Source organism: Convolutriloba macropyga, chromosome 6, assembly GCF_964194025.1.
Source record: "Convolutriloba macropyga chromosome 6, txConMacr16.3, whole genome shotgun sequence".
Lineage (NCBI taxonomy): Eukaryota > Metazoa > Xenacoelomorpha > Acoela > Convolutidae > Convolutriloba > Convolutriloba macropyga.
In genome coordinates this window covers 23,822,105-23,841,518 of record NC_134473.1, presented here as the reverse complement: position 1 = coordinate 23,841,518, position 19,414 = coordinate 23,822,105, and positions in this window count along the sequence as shown.

Below are 19,414 nucleotides of genomic sequence, written 5' to 3'. Positions count from 1 at the left end.
ATGGGCCTGTATTCTGATATGAGTTGAAAGCTGATGGCTTTCATGACTTTGAAAACAATTGTTAAAAAAAACTTTTATTAAATTTTGTTCGTTTTTGTCTTTTTGTTGCCTAGTCTTGTTTATTACACAACACAAAAGTCAATTCTTTTGTCATGGGAAGGTGCAAGTATAGAACATCTAATGTTTTTAAAGATGTCGTTATGAATTTCCTGGCTTCGACACCCCATAAATTTTTATTAATCTCATAAAGTTTTTGATTTTATTAATGCTTGTTGTTATTGTTGTTTGATTTTGTTAATTGTCTCGACTTGCGACTTGTTTTTTTAATGATGGCTAATCTCATCAATCTAATGGGGCATTTTTGACTCCACTGAGTTATCTGCGTTAGAGGCATTCTTTTTGTTCATACATTTTTTTTGATAAATACTTATATTTTTGAGGGTTTACTATCTGTTCTTCATTTGGTAGACATTTATATGCGGATGAGCGGAGTCGGAACTTTATGTGCAAACGCACATAACTGAGCCTCTGCTCGTAAAATGTGTAAACTTTGGTGTAAAAAAATGCGACTTCGAACAACTCCTTAGTTGAAAGGGTTTCATGATTACTAATTTGCATTCTCTAGACTAAAGCTGAGAAAAACCACTGGGCTCCTAGAGCAAAATCGGCGACAGAGTGTTTTTTCAGGAAGACCAAATAAATTTTTGGCAAGGAAAAAAAATAGACTATAATCACTTTCAAATGAGCAATGGTCACCTAATAGTTCGTCTTAAAAACAATTTACACTTGTACTATTTTTTGGTTCTCACCTGTCATAGTCTGTAAGACGGACTTGCAAAACGAGTGCGAACAATTGAATTTCAGCTTAAAGACGTTAATAATATTTGGGAATAGTGAATGCTCAATCTTGTTATTTCCAGTTTAGGATTTCAAACTGATGCTAATTAATAGGGTGTTTTGTAGAACTATATAGATGTCCACATTTTAAATTGAAACAGCCGTCAGTTTTTTCTTGGGATTTTGCAACACTATTTTACGAGCGCTAAGAAAAAAATCTCTTCGTCTGATCTCTCTGCCATGTTTTCTTTGTTATAATTTCCGAAGAAATGTTTTAACAGAAGATAGAAGTTCGTATTGCAGCAATCTCAAAATCTCACCCGTACCTTGGTCACAGTGAGTTTCATAGCTGTACCATTGACAATCAATTGTAACTATTACTGAACCAGACAAATAGCAGTATAAATACTTTTGCCAGTCTGCCCAGAGTCGATTAGGAAACATCCCAGTCTGTCCTTCTTCTTCGCAGCCTCATTTACATTATTGGTCAACACTGCACAGAATGTTTCACATCAGACTGTACATACAAAGAACTGACAGACTGTACATAGCAATTTTTTGAAAACTTCGAATAACTCGATCTCATGCATGAGTATTTTAATATGGCGATACCCTCACGAGCTTCTAGCAACTTCTACTACACCACAACTAACTCCAACATCCGCATCCACCGATCCCCCCCTCTCCACCGACCTCAGCCACCGACCTCAGCCACCGACCTCCGCCACCGACCGCCACCCACCTCCGACGACCTCAACCGTTTCCATATGAGCGAGAGAGATGAGAGAAAGAGTGAGTGAGTGAGTGGTAATTATCGAGCCGCCCATGCTAATTACGATCATGCTAAGATAAAATTCAGACGCTAATTAGTTATGCTCCGGATAAAATCAGCCGCGTTTTACTGATGCTAAGAGAAATTTCAGACGCTAGTTATTTATGCTCCGGATAAAATTAGCCACTTGCCCTAACACTTCACAAGGAGTTCATAACAAAGAAAATCATGCTCGAATGAATCACCCCAAAACGCAGACTGCGAATTCTTAAATGTGACATGAACATAGTAAGGGTCATAAAAAAACATAATGATTTTGCTGCTGATTCAGAGCTGATTTACACTTTGTGATAGGTACGGGCAATTATAAAAATCAAATGACTGATCAAAGGTGACAATTAGACATCTGTGTGAACCTAAGGTATCCTGCTGCCCAGTTTGCGGTCAGCTCCTGCAATACATAAACTGGTCTCATCATTCAGTATGTTACAATATTCACCAAACGGAAAATCCTTCGCAAGCAAAATTGTCTTTCTAGTACCAATAACGAACCTTCACATAACGTCATTAGTGCCGGAAAACGTTTTTATTGATCATTTTGAAAGACTAGCATATTGAAAAAAAAACAGATTGAATGTGCACCAAAATAAGGCCGGAACTTAATGAACGCTTCTCTCTATTTAGTTTTGCGAGCATTTATGTAATTTTACTTTTGAAACTCAATAAAATTATTAGTTGACGTATAGAGATTTTCGAAAATCGTACAAAAAATCTTAAAGGACAATTTTTTAACTAAAGTAAACTTTGGAGGCAGGATAAAATTTACCTGACTACGCATATGCTTTTCTCAAATTTTCCGCATGTGTGTGGAGTTGTCTTTGCGTGTGGTTCATCAGTTAGGTGTGTGTTTCAATATTCAAGTTCATTTGTCGCATAAATCAGGAAAAAAACTGATGAAAATTTGATAAAGATATGTTTAAAAATTGGGAGAAAGCATTGTTTAGAAAACAAAACAACTGTTTATAGAAATAATTTTGCTGGGAATAATGGCCTGCAAAATCTAATTTTATTCACAAATAATCACCGTTTTCAGCGCATGTAATTAGGATGAAAACATTTTCTCTTATATATTTCTTCTGATTTTCTTTCATTGCAAATCAGATTTTGGAGGACCAAAATGTAGCCGTTGTCAGGGTATCCGAAAAATAGTAAAATTACTGCCAGTTTCACCATCATACGTCATCCGAAAATATAAGTTTAGGATAAGATCATATTTTTTCATAACTCTTAAATTTTTGAGAATTCGAGGTAAAATCTTACTATTTTTCGTTTCCAAAATAAACGCAAAATGGTCGAAATGGAAAACAATTTAATTGAGTTGAGAAAGATTTTCTGTTGATTTCTCCTGCTGGCTCAAATAAACCTTTTTTAAACTGATGAGGTTTATCGAAACCATTGCACTCTGTTATAGTTTTAAGGTTTGTGTCACTATAGTCTGTTTTGATACATTTTTAAACAGCGCCTCTGAGTGCTACTACAGCTAAAACGGACCACATTATTCATTTTAGAGAGTTGTAAGTGGTAACATCAAAATGCCCGTCCAGCGAAGAATTTAGAATAAAAAAAGATTTCTTTGAATTTCCTTTTCTACGGGGATATATCGAAGTTTAAATTGTTGCGAATAGTAGCTCAATTTCCGTTGTTTTTATTCACATTATGCATAATTTTAGCTCAAATTGTTGTTTATTTTGTTAAAACTTTAAAAATTTGGCGCCAAAGTGGCAGTGGTTTTATCACTTAAAATAGAGAAGGGTTGCTGAATTGTTCGATTTTCTTTTTGCTGAAGGCTTTGCTCTCTTTTTGAATTATAGACATTCTCATCAAAAATTGACTTGGCAAACATGAGTTTTTAGCCCCCTTAGTTTAGGTTTGCCCGAAGTTGAGAGCTGAGAACTGCTAAAGAAAACTTTTAAAATACAGAAAGGACGAATTTATTAGTCTCCGCTTCCACAAGAGTCTTCTCGAGAAAAGTAATGCCCGTTTTTTTGCTAATTTAGATTGATTTGTAAGAAAAATGAATAACTCTTTTGACACATTGAGATTTTTCATTTTTGAGACGCCCTATTTGAAAAAAAATGAAACAGCAAAATATTGAAAAACTTAGGTATTTAGATTGGATCGCAGCTATATTAAGGCTACCTTTGCTTCGTTTACTCTGATAATCAAAAATTGTTCCGATTTTATTTGGACACGACAATTTTTATCTACTAACAAAAATTGTTACGAATCAAAGTTTAATTAACGCAAGTCCCACCTTGATGAAATCGATTTCCATCAAACCAACAAGAATGAGCTCGTGGTTTTCAAGGGTTGAATTCTTGTTGTTTACCTGCGCTTTTTCATCTTTTTGCAGTCTCATGGCTTAAACTGTCCTATTAAAAAATCAAAATTGTTTCATCAATTGGCACAATTTAATCTATGCTCAGCTTTCAGTTGATATCTAACGGCTCTCCTGACTTTGTATACGTCTGTTTTAAGAAAATATCAGTGAAATTTTGAGCTATGAATCTTTTATATAACCTTCTGTCATCCTGTAGCTTAGTCTCAGTAAACACAACTCAATTCTTCTTCCAGGTGGAAAAAAATTTCTTTATATCACGACTTTTAATTTAACTAATGTTTTCTTGAACTTCGTACTACGAGTTTCTTAACAATAAATACAGATACGATTTGCGAGTAAAGAATACGCAATTGAAAAAATCTAATGTTTTCGGTGAATTTTTTATAGTATTGACGGCTCCAGAATCTTGCAGAGAAGTTTCAATTTTTTCAAGTTTTTGTTGTTTTTTTTTAATAGCTCAAAAACTGCTGGATTTTGAAAGATCTCAATGACTTTTTTAGAATGCATGATGGAAGAAATTCAATGAATTCAAATTATAACTGATAGTTTAAATGACCTTCAGATAAAAAATTTTCGAAAAACACAAGGAATTTTGAATATTCCCCCTTTTTGTTCTTCAGTTTGACATCATATAGCTTAGACTCTTACCTGATAGCTATCATGAACTTTTTGCTGAAACAAACGTTTGTTTTTTATGTTGCTCATATATGTTGAATGAGGTCTTTTTGGCTCAGAAAATACGTTTTCAAACGAAATATTATTAGTTTTCTATAATAATAAATTTTTTAATTTCTTTTAGCCTATTGCGCTTAGACCCTTTAAAAAGAGGAAAAATTAATATTCAAATCAAACTCAAGTGATGAAAAAGTTTTTCAGATGATAATTCTGTTTCTAATGTGTCTTTAAACCTCATAGTCTTAATGGCTTCACTACTGTTCTTTCGTAAAACAGTTTGTGAAAAAATTATTTCTGTCAGTGCTTAATTTTTCTTGTAGTTTTCTGTCTTAGTATCACTAATATCAGGATTGGATACCTAATTGATTACGATTTTTTCATTTTTTTATAATGCTTATGGTTTTCATGACTCTTGAAAATACTTGTTTAAAAAATCAGGGGAGTTCTGAAATTTATCGATTTACAACATATTTCTGTCAATAGGTTGCTTAGTATCTAAGAAAAAGGCCATATCTTCTTTCTAGCAAGCCACATTTAGTTTTTTGTAATCTTTTTGTTTTCAACTGATGGTTTCTTGGCTTCTAAATTAAGGATTCGAAATATTGCAAATTTGGACATCTTCGATTCTTTCGAGTTCAGTTTGCTTCCTTGCCAGAACAAAAATTTTTCAGGATTTCATTTTGGCGTTAACAGAGTGTGCTAAAAAGCATAATCATTGTTTTCAGCGAATAGATTTTTTTAAAGGGCAAAGACACGTTTTTCTTAAGAAATTGATTGGTATAAAAAGAATTTTTGTCTGTTTGTGTCGATGCTTTTGTTGTAACAATATATAATCCGTATAGTGACAGCCATGAATTGCCTGCTTATGAGTTTTTGATTAACCGCTTTTCGTTTTATCATCAATTTTTCATCATGAGACTTAAGTCACCCTTTTCAACGATTTCGGTTGACACCTAATGATTTTAACCACTTCGAAAATCATAATTTTCAAAAACATCAAAACTTTTTTTGAACTTTCTTTTTTCCACAGCCTTTTTCGAGCTGCTAGGAGTGTCATTGAGAACAGGTTGCTAGGATGTTTTTTCTGACTTGGAGAACTTGTTCTCATACGGTATTTTTTTTGATTTTCTATACTGGTCAATATTGCACTTTTCAAGTCTTTTTCGGCTAAACCCTTTACAAAAAAGACTCGTGGATGATCAAATGGGACCCATATGAAAAAAAAACATTTTTGACTCAGAATTCTATTTTAATGGTTTTTAAAACCTCAGAGTCTTAATGGCTTCATTTTTGTTGTTCCGTAAAACAGTTGGTAAAATTTTGATTTCTGTGCGTGTTTAGTGTTTCTTGTAGCCTTTGGACTTAGAATCACTAATACCGAGCCCAATTGGATACCTATGTGGCTATGGTTTTTTTATTTTGTTATAAAGCCACTTTTGAATTCTTATGGCCTTTGAAATTACTTCTTTGAAAAAAATCAATGGAGTTTTAGAATTTGTCGATTTTCATCTTACTTCTGTCAATAGGTAGCTTAGTCTCTAAAATTTTAGACCATATAGACCACATCTTCTTTCTAGCGAGCCAAAACTTGTTTTCAATACATTTCTATTTTCAACTGATGGTTTCCCGGCTTCTATATTAGGGAATCTCATTCCAAATAATTCAAATTTGGACTTCTGCGAATTTTTCGATGTTCGTTTGATTCCTTGCCAGAACGAACTTTTTTCAGGACTTCACTTTGACGCTAACAGGGTGCGCTAAAGAGCCTGCTCATTGTTCCCGGTGAATAGATACCCTTTCAATGGCTTAGACGCGGTTTTCCTAAGAAATTGTTTGGTGTTTAAAGAACTTTCTCAAGTTTTTGTCGATGTTTTTTGCTGTAACATAACATAATCCGTAAAATGACAGGCCGGAATAGCTTCCTGAAGAGGTTGATGCTAACGGCTTTTAATTGCATCATCAAGTTTTTTTCACGAGGTTTTAGCCAATCTTTTCATCGATTCATTTAATACCTAATGATTTTAACTACTTCAATAATAATTTTTATAAAGCAAACCTGTTTTTGAACTATTTTTCCGAAACTTTTTTGAACTGTTAGGAGTATCATTGAGGACAATTTGCATAGATGTTCTTTTGACTTAGAGAATTTATTTTCATCCAATAGTTTTTAGTTTTCTATACTGATCAATATTGGATTTTTCAAGTCTCTTTTGACAATGCCCTTTACAAAATGGACTCATGGATAGTCAAATTAGAACCATGTGAGGAAAAATTTTTCAAGCCAGAATTCTTTTTTTATTGGGTTTTAAAACCTCAGAGTCTTAATGGCTTCATTATATTTGTTTCGTAAAAAATTGATAAAAATTTTAATCCTGTCCGTGTTTAGTGTTTCTTATAGCATTCTGACTTACTATCACCAATACCGAGCCCCATTGCGTTGTATATCTAAGTGGTTATGATTTTTTTATTTTGGTAGAAAGCTTATGGTTTTATGATTTTTGAAAATAATCGATTTCAAATTTATCATTGGAGGTTTGAAATTTGTCATTTTTCATCTCATTCCTGTCAATATGAAACTTAGCCTAAAAACTACAGGCCGTATCCTCTTTCTAGCAAGCCAAACGTCTCTTTTTGTTGCATTTCTTGTTTTTATCTGATGGTTTATTGTCTTTTATATTAAGAAACCTCCTTTTAAAAAATGCAAATGTGGTTATCTGTGCCGTCTTTGAGAATAGATTTTGCTTCCTTGCCAGAATACCATTTTAATGAGGACCTCACTATGGTGCTGCTGGGGACGCTATTGAATCTTTCTAATGTTCACAGTGGATAGATCATCCTGCTTGAGGGCCGTGATACCGTTTTCCTGATGAATTGTTTGTTTTTCTTAATGTTTTTGCATGTTTTTGTCGATTTTTATGTAGTCACATACATGATCCGGATAAAGATAGGTCTAATTTGCTTCCTTGAGAATTTTAAATTAACAGTTTCCAATTGCTTCCTCACTTTTACTTCAAGAGGTGTATTTGACCTTCATAACTATATTTGTTTTTCACCTAAATGATATGGTCACTTGGAAAAATATAGTTTCCAGAAACGGAAGTCTATTATAGAACTTTTCATTTTCTAGAATCTTTTTTGTATTGTTAGAAATCTCATTGAGGACAGGTCTCACAGTTCTCATGGATTTTAATCTTAATTTTGTTATAGGGTTTCTATACTGTGTTTTGAAACCGAGTTTCGAGTGTAATTAATGTCTGTTCTTAATGGCTCGCAGTCTCATTATTGGCTGGTTATGGCAACCCTTATTCATTTAGTGGTTTGCCGAACAATATGAGAAGGGTGAAAATTTTCTATCTTTCTCATTTGAGAGACCATTAAGCCAAAAACGCTGATTAGCGGAGTCGGTATTTTATGTGCAAACGTACCTTACCGAGCCGCCTTGTCTTTATGTAGTTTTAAGTTAAAAGTTTTTATTACCGATTTGTTTACAATAAAAAAATGTTTGTTACTGCTTTGTACGTATCTAATATGATCCCTTTTAGAAGCTTAAACCTTTCATCTTTTGCAGGCCACAAAGTTGATGAAGCAAATTTTGCAAGTAAAAGTCAGGTTGTTGCTTATGTTGCATATCAAAACTATTGAGGGCGAGAATTTACCAAACGCTGATTTTCGTTATTTTATTCTACAGGTTCACTAAATCTCGATGCTTTACCAAATTTTTCAAACAAAACTATCAACCAAATCTAAGCAATTTTCAACCTCTTGAAATATTATTCCAATTTATTATGCCATGTGTGGAATGATTTACAGTTTCGTTTTTTGAGAACAACAAAATTTAAATTGCACAAACAAAATATAAAAGAAGAAATTCAAAATATGATCTTAGTCAATGCTTCCATTCAGTGGAACATCAATTTATTTTTGCTATATTTGATTTCCAGCAAAAAGATCTGACACTAATTTGGATGACCTCAATTAATCTAATTATGCTATACGCCTGACCCCTGCAGCACATTAGCAAAACTATTGGGTTTCCTGAGGTACATTTTTTTGCTGAGAACAAATATTTTGGAAAAAATGTAAAGTTTTGATATTTCTACTTACTAGACTACGACGGTTCCAGTTGACAGACGAAAAGGAGGAATTGACGTATCGAACAGTATATTTAGGGATTTGGCTCTTATTGAGGACGCTGAAACAAACTATAAATTCTCTGTCGATTTATCATAACTGAAAATCCACATATTGAAATTTAGCGAAACAGATATCAAATAGCTTGAGATAAATATAGGCCAAAACTATAACTATCTGGAAGTTATTGAATCATTGCATAAAATTTCCATTATTGTTTCATCTAGACGAGCTAAATGTTTAAGACAAATAACTGGTCCGATCAAAACAAAAGAATAACCAATCAAAAGAAAAAAAAACCTACAGAAAAATTCCAGACTGCAGTCCAGCCACAGAAGACCTCTGATAAATCCATCTTCCAGATGTTGCACTAAGGTCAGAACAATCAAGACCCAAGACACTGTTGATCACAGAGTCCTGGAGCTCCAAAATTTATGCCCAATTGGGGCGTATAAAATTTTCTCTTTTATCGCACAGTTCCACTTCGAACACACTTTTTATCAGACCAAGGTGCGGCCCAAAACGTTGATGCAACCCAAAGCATCTATGATAAGACTATATTACATACTTTGCCCTCTGAATGGATTTGTATTTGTTCAGCTTTCTTGAAGCTCTTATAATTTGTTCTTAAAACTGACATGATACAGTTCTGGCATTAAAAACTCAACAAGTTTGATTACAAGAAATATTTCTCAGATTTACTAAATTGAATATTTAAAAGCAAAAAGAGCTTGAATTTTTTTAGTTTTATCACCATTTTCACTTTTTGTCTTTTTTGCTATCATAATCAAATTATCGTATCATATCATATCTCAACCTGGTCTGGAGTATTCCAGAAACGAACTCTAAATCCTAACTTGAAGGATTAACTAGCCAAAGTATTATTTTTCTCCTCCAATACACTATTAACTCTCTACCTAACCGACAGTTCGGCAAAGTGTTGTCCATAATTAGAGCAGCCCAGGTTGAGGTGCCAGACCGAAAGTTGATATGTCCAGACCGCCCCAGACGGAAAGTGTCTATGTCCAGATTATTATTATTTTATAAGTCTCTATGTCCAGACCCTGCCAGACGGAAAGTGCCTATGTCCAGATTTTCGTGCGTTCAAATTTTTTCGTGCCTTTAACGTGCGTTCAAAGATCCCCATGTCCAGACTTTCGTGCGTTCAACATTGCCTATGTCTAGACTTTCGTGCGTTCAAAGTTGTCTATGACCAGACAATCGTGCGTTCAATGTAGTCTATGTACAGACTTTCGTGCGTTCAAAGTTGTCTATGTCCAGACAATCGTGCGTTCAAAGTTGTCTATGTACCGACTTTCGTGCGTTCAAAGTTGTCTATATCCAGACTATCGTGCGTTCCAAACCAAAAATCGTGCGCTCCAAAATTGATAATCTGTGCGTTCATGTCCAAACTATCGTGCGTTCAAAAGACCCTTTATCCAGACTTTCGTGCGTTCGATGTTGCCTTTGTCGAGGCTTTCGTGTAATCCAAACCGAAAATCGTGCGCTCCAAAATTTCTAATTTTGTTAAAATTTACCAAATTTTTACTCTTCCCCTTTTTCCTTTTGTAGACTTAACCTCTGCATGTAAGATAAAGCGACAGACTCAAATTTCAACCTCCCGAGATTTTAGCGCATTAAGGGTTTGACGTTTCTATGACGTTTTTTGTCAATAACTCGTCAGATTGATTGTTTCGGGATTCAGCTCAACAAGAGCAACAGCACAAAAAGAGCAACGCAGCAAACAGTCGGTTCTTCTTTCGTTTTATCTTTGAAGCTTACGCTGTAGAAAACAAACCATTGCTTACGTCAATTTCAACTTATATCTTATAATACGTGTGACAAAAAAAACTTCAAGTTGAATGTTTAGAAACTGACAAAAAGAACTGTGCTTGAAGCGTTTTACACCCGAACGCGAACCGTTTTCCCATACTATAAAGTTGCATTATATCTCAGTTACAACAAAAAACTATGAATTTTGAGTAATTTTTTTTCGAACACTTTTACAATTTATTTGTTAAGTAAGGTGCATTATTTACAATATTGAATGTGGTAACAACGTCAAGTCATGGACATTGGAGAATCTTCAAGTAATTTTGCAAACGACACATCAGGTATGAGTGGTGATACAAATCTGTCAAAAAATTCTTTTGATGAACTATCAAAAATTGTTGTTGGTCTGGTCGAAACTAATAAGAATCAGGAATTAAAAATTCAAGAGTTGGAAAAAAAGCAGCAAGAGATGAACGATCGCTTGAGAGCACAAGAACGTTATACTAGCAAAGACTGTTGTGATCATTTGTAATCCAACATTCGATTCAAATATCAACGGAATGTGCTTAAAATGCTTTAATTTTTTTTGATAAATATCTTGGAATCAAACTGCGGGAGGACCGAATAAAAGCCTGCCATATTCTTTCTGTCACGGGGTCAGATGTTTGCCCTGACTCAGTAATTTGCAAGTTTGTGTGTTTTGACGAAAAAGATCGATTATTTGGGGCCAAAAGGAAATTGAAAAATTTGAAGAACCCACTGAATAATTTGAACATGTATATCAACGAGAGGCTACCAAAGCATGAAGCGCAAATCAACAGTGAAGCTAAAATTATGGGCATGACTACATCCACTAAAAATTGTGCAGTATCCGTTATGGTACGGAATTCTGAAAACGAAACTTCGTTCCAACCCGATAACTATGTCAACGACCTCAATAAAGTCAAAAATGCCTTGTTGAGAGACCCGGCCAGAGAAAAACCCGGCCAGAGAAAAGTTTGGCACTAAATAATATCGAACGGTAACATCAAACGAACAAGAAAAATATTCTCCTATAATGAAAACGCAGAGGAAATACTAAACTGGAAAAAACCTGCCACATATCAATATTTCAATAAATTTTGTTTATATTATTTTGAAAATTTGAAGCTGTAACTTTGATTTCTATCCAGAACCTGTACTTCACTTTATTGTAGAAAAGTGGCTCATGCATAATTTAAATGTGACATTTAGTACCTTCCACTATCTACTAGCTGCTATAAACGCAGCCTGTCTTTTTTTGGCTACGGTTTTTTTTTCATTTTTTTAATTGAGGTTCTTTTTATTAAACTTTAGAATGTTCCGACTTAGTGCTCACGATATCCGCAACCTAAAGCAGGACATAATTTTTTAACAGTGAATAGAACATCAGGAGGAACAAAAGTCTTGCGATATGCGCAGATTAGTTGTTTACAGATCGAGATTCATTTCCAGTCGTTTGTAATTTGTGATATTCGCAAATAACGAATGACAACTGATAATGAATCCTCGAGAAAACCAGGAAAATTTATCAAATACCGACTGCAAACATATTTTTTGTGATATTCGCGGAAAACTTGTCAACCAGTCGGTGTTCTTTCGTTTTGATTTGATAACCGTGTAAAAAAAGAATGTACAGGGAGTTTCATTTTACAATAAACAAGTGGTAAAAGTGTTCTTACTCAGTTATGAGCTTGCAATAATTTAAACGATGAAAAATAATATTTTGTTGCAGAACATCAGATCAATCTATAAAAATTTAAATCATTTTGAGGTTTTTTTGGCGCAACAAGAAACACAGCCGTTGGCTATATGCCTAACCGAAACGTGGCTCAAAGATGACAGCAACATCAAATGTTTATCGCTTAGTAGTTACCAGTTGCTTGATAAAAGCAACCGGCAAATAGAAAAAGGAGGAGGAGTTGCAATATTTGTGAGGGAAGGCGTGGTGAAAACGGTTCTGCAGAAATTTTCAAGTAGTAACTGTCAATTGCTAACAATCAAAATTGAACGCAAAAATTACAAAAATGATCTCGTTTTGACTGTTATATACCTCAAACCTAATACAGGTTTATCAGAATTGTCAAAAATTTTCCAGGAATATTTTGAAAAAATAACACTCAAGCCAAAACAGATGCCTCTAATGTGTGGAGATTTAAATATTGATCACTCAAAAACAAATGCAAAATTTTTGACTTTAGAAAATGTTCTCGGAGGGTATGATCTCAACAATATGTCTCTGACAGGATTCACCAGGGAGGCCATTAATTCTCAAACAACAAAATGATATAGTATATCGCTCACAGGAAGTGAAAGTTGAAGTTCTAAAGTCTACAATAACCGATCACTACACTAATAAAACTGAACTAGACGAGGAAACGAAAGAAACAAGTTTAAGAATGCAACAGTACTACAGACATTGGGTTATTCTAGAAAACATTTCTGTGTTAGAAAAGCTAGTGTTCAGATTGAAACACAAACTACAAGGTTTTCAAGATAACTTTTGTCTTTTGGACTGCGACTCATCTTTGAAAAATTTCAACAAACTATTATTGATGAAATAAAACATTATGTGCCAGAGAAGAAATCAGAGGCTCTCAGACATAAGTCGTGGATTGATAACTTAATCAAAAACCTTGCAGCAAAAAAGCAAAGACTTTATCAAAGATACATGCAACAGAAAACAAATGATAATAAAAAGAGATTTAATAAAATTAGGAATTTGCTACAGAAAAGAGTGCTCGAAAAAAGGAGAAATTTTTATCAAACGTTTTTAGTCAGGAACGCCAAGATTACTACCAAAACATTGTTCAATACTATCAAAAGTTTAGGATTAGACTCACAAAAAAACAACAAGCTACTTTAACGCAGGAAGAGACTGAAAATTTCAACAAATTTTTTACCACCATCGGAAAAGCGTTAGCTGATAAAATGGTTACAGAAGGAAAAAACAACACAAAAAACAAAAGCGTCAATAGCATACTTCTACACAAAATCAGCGAAAAAGAGCTATTCGTGGCAATCAGAAACCTGAAAAAGAAACAGCTCAGATTTTGATGGACTCAACAATTTTATACTCAAGAAAATACAGTTTGCTATTTTCCCGACTCTTACCTATTTGGTCAAAAAATGTTTTGAAGACAGCGTTTTCTCGAACTGCCTAAAGAAAGCCGTAATTATTCCACTGTATAAAAAAAGATCCCAAATTTGCTGAAAATTACAGACCAAGCAGTTTGTTGCCAACAATAGGAAAACTGATTGAGAAATTGGTTCGGAAAAGAATTCTAATTTTTTTGAAAAATTCAAACTTCTAAACAAAAATCAATTTGGCTTTAGGCCAAAAAAGTGCACTGTTGAAGCCTTGGTGTCTTTTATTGAGAGCGTCAGGCAAGATTGAGAGGATGGTATTACAGAAACTAAAGCTGTGCTCATCGATGTCAAAAAAGCATTTGATACAGTTATACATAGTATTCGTTTGGAAAAACTAAACAACTTGGGATTGAGGGGTCACATGCAAAGTTTTTTGAAATACTATCTGAGCAAAAAGCAGCAATGTGTAAATTCAGGGAATGTATACTCCATTTTTGCGGAAGTCGATTATGGGGTACCACAAGAGTCAGTACTTGGACCACTTCTTTTTCTTGTGCACATAAACGACATAGATGATTACTGTAGTCAGAAATTTTTGACTTAATGCGCTGACGATAGTGCTGTTAAACAAAAGGGGAATTAACAACTGAAGTTTTCAGTCAATCTTTGAACCTGGTTAGTGATTACCTCATAAAAACAAACTGACTATGAATTACGGAAAAACTTGTTTTATGAGCATGAAAGCCATACGTAAAAATTCAAAGCAACAAATAAAGATGAAAGAAATAAACCTAACACAGAGATCATCACTGAAATACTTAGGTATAGAATTGGATGACAATCTGAATTTCGGCGAACATATTAAAAACCTTTGCTCAAAACTGAACAAATTCTCAGACTTTCTTACCGGCTCCGATCGATTTTAACTGTTAAACAAATGTTATTAACATACAAAGTTTATGTCCAACCTGTTGTGAGCTATGGCGTACTAGTCTATGGAACAAGTAACAAAACATTAATTTTGCCACTTGTGTCGAAAATAAAACAGTTTACACGAATTATTTTTAATAAACCAAAATCAACCTCCACTGGCCTGGAACGCGAATCAAATCACATTTATTCGATTAGAATCATGCACCTTTTTGAACTGATGAAAAAATTAGCTGACATTTTAAGAGCAGAATGCCATATTGATTGTCTCAAAAACGTAATTACTAGAAAAGAAATTGAAACACTGCAAGCAAAAAGGTTCCAATCAAAGCAACTTAAAACTGCAAACAAAAGCAGCGGTCTAAGTCCTAAAAGATTATGAGTAAGAATACAAAAATTGCTTAATTTCATTTTAAAATTTTATCCTAATTTTGTATTAGATGTGCAACATCTGAGTGCAAGAGAATCTAAGCAATTCTTATCTAGTTTCAGGGACAATTTTTTCGTAGACAACTTAGAACTGTTTGCTTTGTCTTATTAACAAAAACTCCCTAGATCTCATAAAATTCAGAATAAGGTTTCGAGGTTTCCCCCTATTTTCTCTTAACATGATACGCCACGCATTCACACCTTGCTCATAGTAATGGTACTGGTCATCGCTAGTCTAGGAACTTTTGGACCTATTGATGACTTGTCGAGTAGATTTGCTATTTTGGTACATAATTTATACCATATGTGTTGCAAACAAGTGTACCTCCTACTCGAGAACAATTTATTTTATTATTGTTATTATAAAATAGGAGAACATTGTTTGATCTATATATTGTGGACGTTTTAAATTTCGTATTGGGCTGCAAAGTTGAGTTTCAACAGACGTTGAAACCGAAGACATTGTAAAAGACTCATAAGTTATGCTAATACTTCTTAACACATGTTGTAAATTTCGTCATACCTACTTCGAATTTCGCGTAAAAACCACGGTTGAGGTTTTGAGAACCAAATAATGAACGAATTGTGGTGAAAATCGGTTAAGAGAAACGTTTTTCACCGCAAATCGCCTGGATCTTTTAGCGATGAATACGGTGAAAACGATAAATTTTTGTAGGAAATGCGGTTTTTAGCTGTGAAACTTTTATTTTCATTGCATTCACCGGAATTCTTACAAAAAAGAAATTGCTGTACACTGGATCAAACTTCTCATCTCCTGCATATCAACCACTTCCTAATTGACTGCGCAAACCATAACTTACTGCTATGATGTTTGTTTTGAATTTAAACCAGATCCAATAAATTTTATGGAAAAATTATAGGTTGAAATTTTGTAAGATTCGCTGTTTTTAGTGTTGTATTTTTCTCAACGTTTAAGCGGTGACAGAAAGAATTGACGCTACCAACAAAAAGCGATGCAAATTCAAATCGTAAATACTTTATAAAACCGCATATCTTACAAAATTTTCCCCCAAAAAACTACAGTGATTTTTAACGATGAATTTAAGAAGTGATTTTTAGGGAAGAAAATGTTTTATCATTATTTGTACTGATGAACTTTGCTTCTGAAAAAACTGCCTTAAAAGCTCCTGATTTTCTGTACCATCCATACATAGGGGATCTTTGAAAATGAGCGTGGATTGTTTTCAATAAATCCTTGATTCAATTGAAAAACAGTTTTCAAAGAGGACAATAGCGAAACTGTCCTGAAAAAGAATTAGAACGGAACTTTTTTCTTAAGCAAGCTAGGGAGTAAATTTTTGGCATTTTGGAGAGTTCACCGTACGTTGTAGGTTGCTGACGATGAATATGATTTTTTTCATCTATTTACTGGTCCGATCGGAAAACGTTTTCTAAAAAACGGACAATAGCGAAATTTTACTAAAAAGCTCATGAAAACCGCACTTTTTTCCTAGGCCGGCTCAACAAAAATTTTACCTAAAACAATTAATTCAAAAAAAATTTTTTTTGGTACTATGAACAAACAAGGAGGCTCGGTAATGTGCGATTGCACATAAGGTTCCGACCCCGCTCATCCACAATTTTGGCATAATTGTCTACCAAATGAGGAACAGATGCAAAAACACAAAAAATTCAAGTATTTTTCAAAAAAAACTGGTGTACGAACGAAAAGATAGCCTCCAAAGCAAATAACTCAGTGGAGTAAACAATGATGCATTAGATTGATGAGATATGCCGATATTAAGAAAGCGAACGAAGACGAACGGCAAAATCAAACAACAACAACGAACATTAATTATATCAAAAAATTTATGTCCGTTTTAAAAAACAAAACTTAATAACAAAGTCAAAATAGCGTCAAATCAAACTGAAAACAAACAAAACAACTTGTAATTCACCAGAAAAAAATGTTTTTTCAACATTTCATAGTAAGGCTTGGTAACAATTAGACAAAAAAGAACAGAAACTTCAAAATTTGATGAATTTTTCTCATAAAAACAATTAATTTCAAAGTAACGAAAACCATTAGGAATCAGCTAAAGTATCCCAGAGGTTTACATTTACTAAAAAATCTACAGAACGGAATTAAGAAATGTCGGTATTCAATTTTTTATGCAGTTACAAAAAGAACAACAAATAGACAACAAAAAAAAGTCAATTAAAACTTGCCAGAAAATGCTTTGGAAGCCGTAAAGCCCCCAAAATATGTTTGATTGCACCTTCGTCAAACACCGATAATGTAATATGTAACCGCTCAATAATGAAACTAAGTAACAATTAGACAACAAAGAAGAAAAGCAAAATTATGTACTACTTGTTTTTATCGATAAAAATTTATTTCCAAAGACATGAAAGCCATTAATTACAAAATGAAAAATTTGAATGGGTTCGTTTATGCTTCCAATGGAAGCCCTTGAGAACTGCAATTATCCAGAATATGTCTTACGTCTACAAAAAGAACGTCAAATATGACAAAAATCAAAAATTTGTTTGCTTTTTTTGTGAAAATCCCATGTCGAAGCCAGTAAAGTCAAAACGAATTCTTTAAAAACATTAGGTTTGTGACACCAATCCCTTATGACACCTTCCCTTGACAAAAATAATGTCATCTTTAACTTTTAATTAACGAGGCCAGGTAACAAACAGACAATAAAAGGAACAAAATTGCGAAGTTGAGGTGATTTTTTTATTTTGGAAAACAATTGTTTTCAAAGTCATGGAAGCCATCATCTTTCTTCTTATATAAGAAATCGGCTCATCTACTCTTCCACAAAAAGCCAATCAAATCGGGTCATTGTACAGGAAATACGACTAAAAAATAAAGTAAAAACGACAGTTAAAGACAAAATTAAAAAATTAAATAATTCAATTAAATTCTTTGAGAAAGTGTTGTCGAAGCGGTAAAGAACCACAATCTATATCTTTAAGGATTAAAGTATTATCATATGTGCGTTTTTTTGAACGTGAAAAATCTGATATATGAACTGCCAATAGAGTGATAATTTGACCAAAACTAGAAAACAAGAAAAATGGGGAAATACATAAAAATAGGAAAAAATTTTGAAATCTAGTAGTATCAAAGCCAGAACACCATAACTTAAAGCATAAAAACGGCAATAAAGACTATTTTTGAATTCATCAGAAAAAAGGAGCACTCTTTGATTGCCGACGCTAAGCTACAAGTTAACCAAATTATAAGAAAAATGGAGGCAAAGTTCAACAAGCCATTTTTTATTTAAAAGTTAAATGTTTCAGAAGTCAAAACAACCATAAGCTTTCAAGAAATCAACTAGATTAATTAATTTGGAGGAAATAAGGAAGCCCATAAAACCTATCACTAATGAGCTTTGATCTGAAATTTTCGGTTATTTAATTTAAATAAAAATATCGAATTTTTTATATAAAAAACCGACTGATGACAATCCGAATTATTTTTGGATTGTAACGGTCCAAGATTGGTACAAAACTAGTCCTGCTAATGCTGGATTGTCCATTAGGAATATTTAGTTTTTCGAATGTCATTGATATAGATATTTTGTTACTCAAAAAACCAAAAATAAATGCCTCGTTTTTGATAATCAACGAATAAATTTAGCAAAAAAACAGCAAAGTTTTAATTACAGAGCACTCTCAACGGAATTTGAAGTAGAATTAGCCACTTTTACAGTCTACAAGGATTGTGTTATAGTGTGCACTTCCTGCAAAATTAATCAGAGTGGATTAAAGGAATTTATTTCTTAATTTAATTTTGATGAAAAAATCTGAATTTTGTGAGATATTTAGCCGGAATTTGTGACAAAAAAATTTCAATGAAAATAGCCGACAATATATTTTGTCTTTAAACGTAAAATCAACAACAATTTCTTGAAAAATTTTATTAAAATATATCAAAATTAGCGAAATTTTATTCAAAAATTCCGATAAAACGTGAATGAAATCAACGGAACTCACTCTATTTTGTCGAAATTTTAAACCTCGATATCTCCCTGCTGAAAATGAAAATAAAAAAATCTGTTTAATTCCATATTCTACGCTGCACAAGCTTTCAAATGATACCAGTCTCAACTCTCTACGATGAATATATCGATCGGCCAAAATTGACTGAACAAAAAACCCATTTGAGTATATAGTTCCTCCCCCCTCAAGAGGGGTCCGGAACAATAAACAACTAACAAAATATTACTCCATTAAATTGTTTCCTTTTGAAAAAATTTTAATCGCTTATTAGCAATTAAAATAATCAAAATTCTGGCTTCTTTTTCCAGAGCAGCGGCTCCAATTTTTCATGTTGTTTGAGATTACTGATTGAAATCGGAAAACCTATCAGGAGCTGGGTG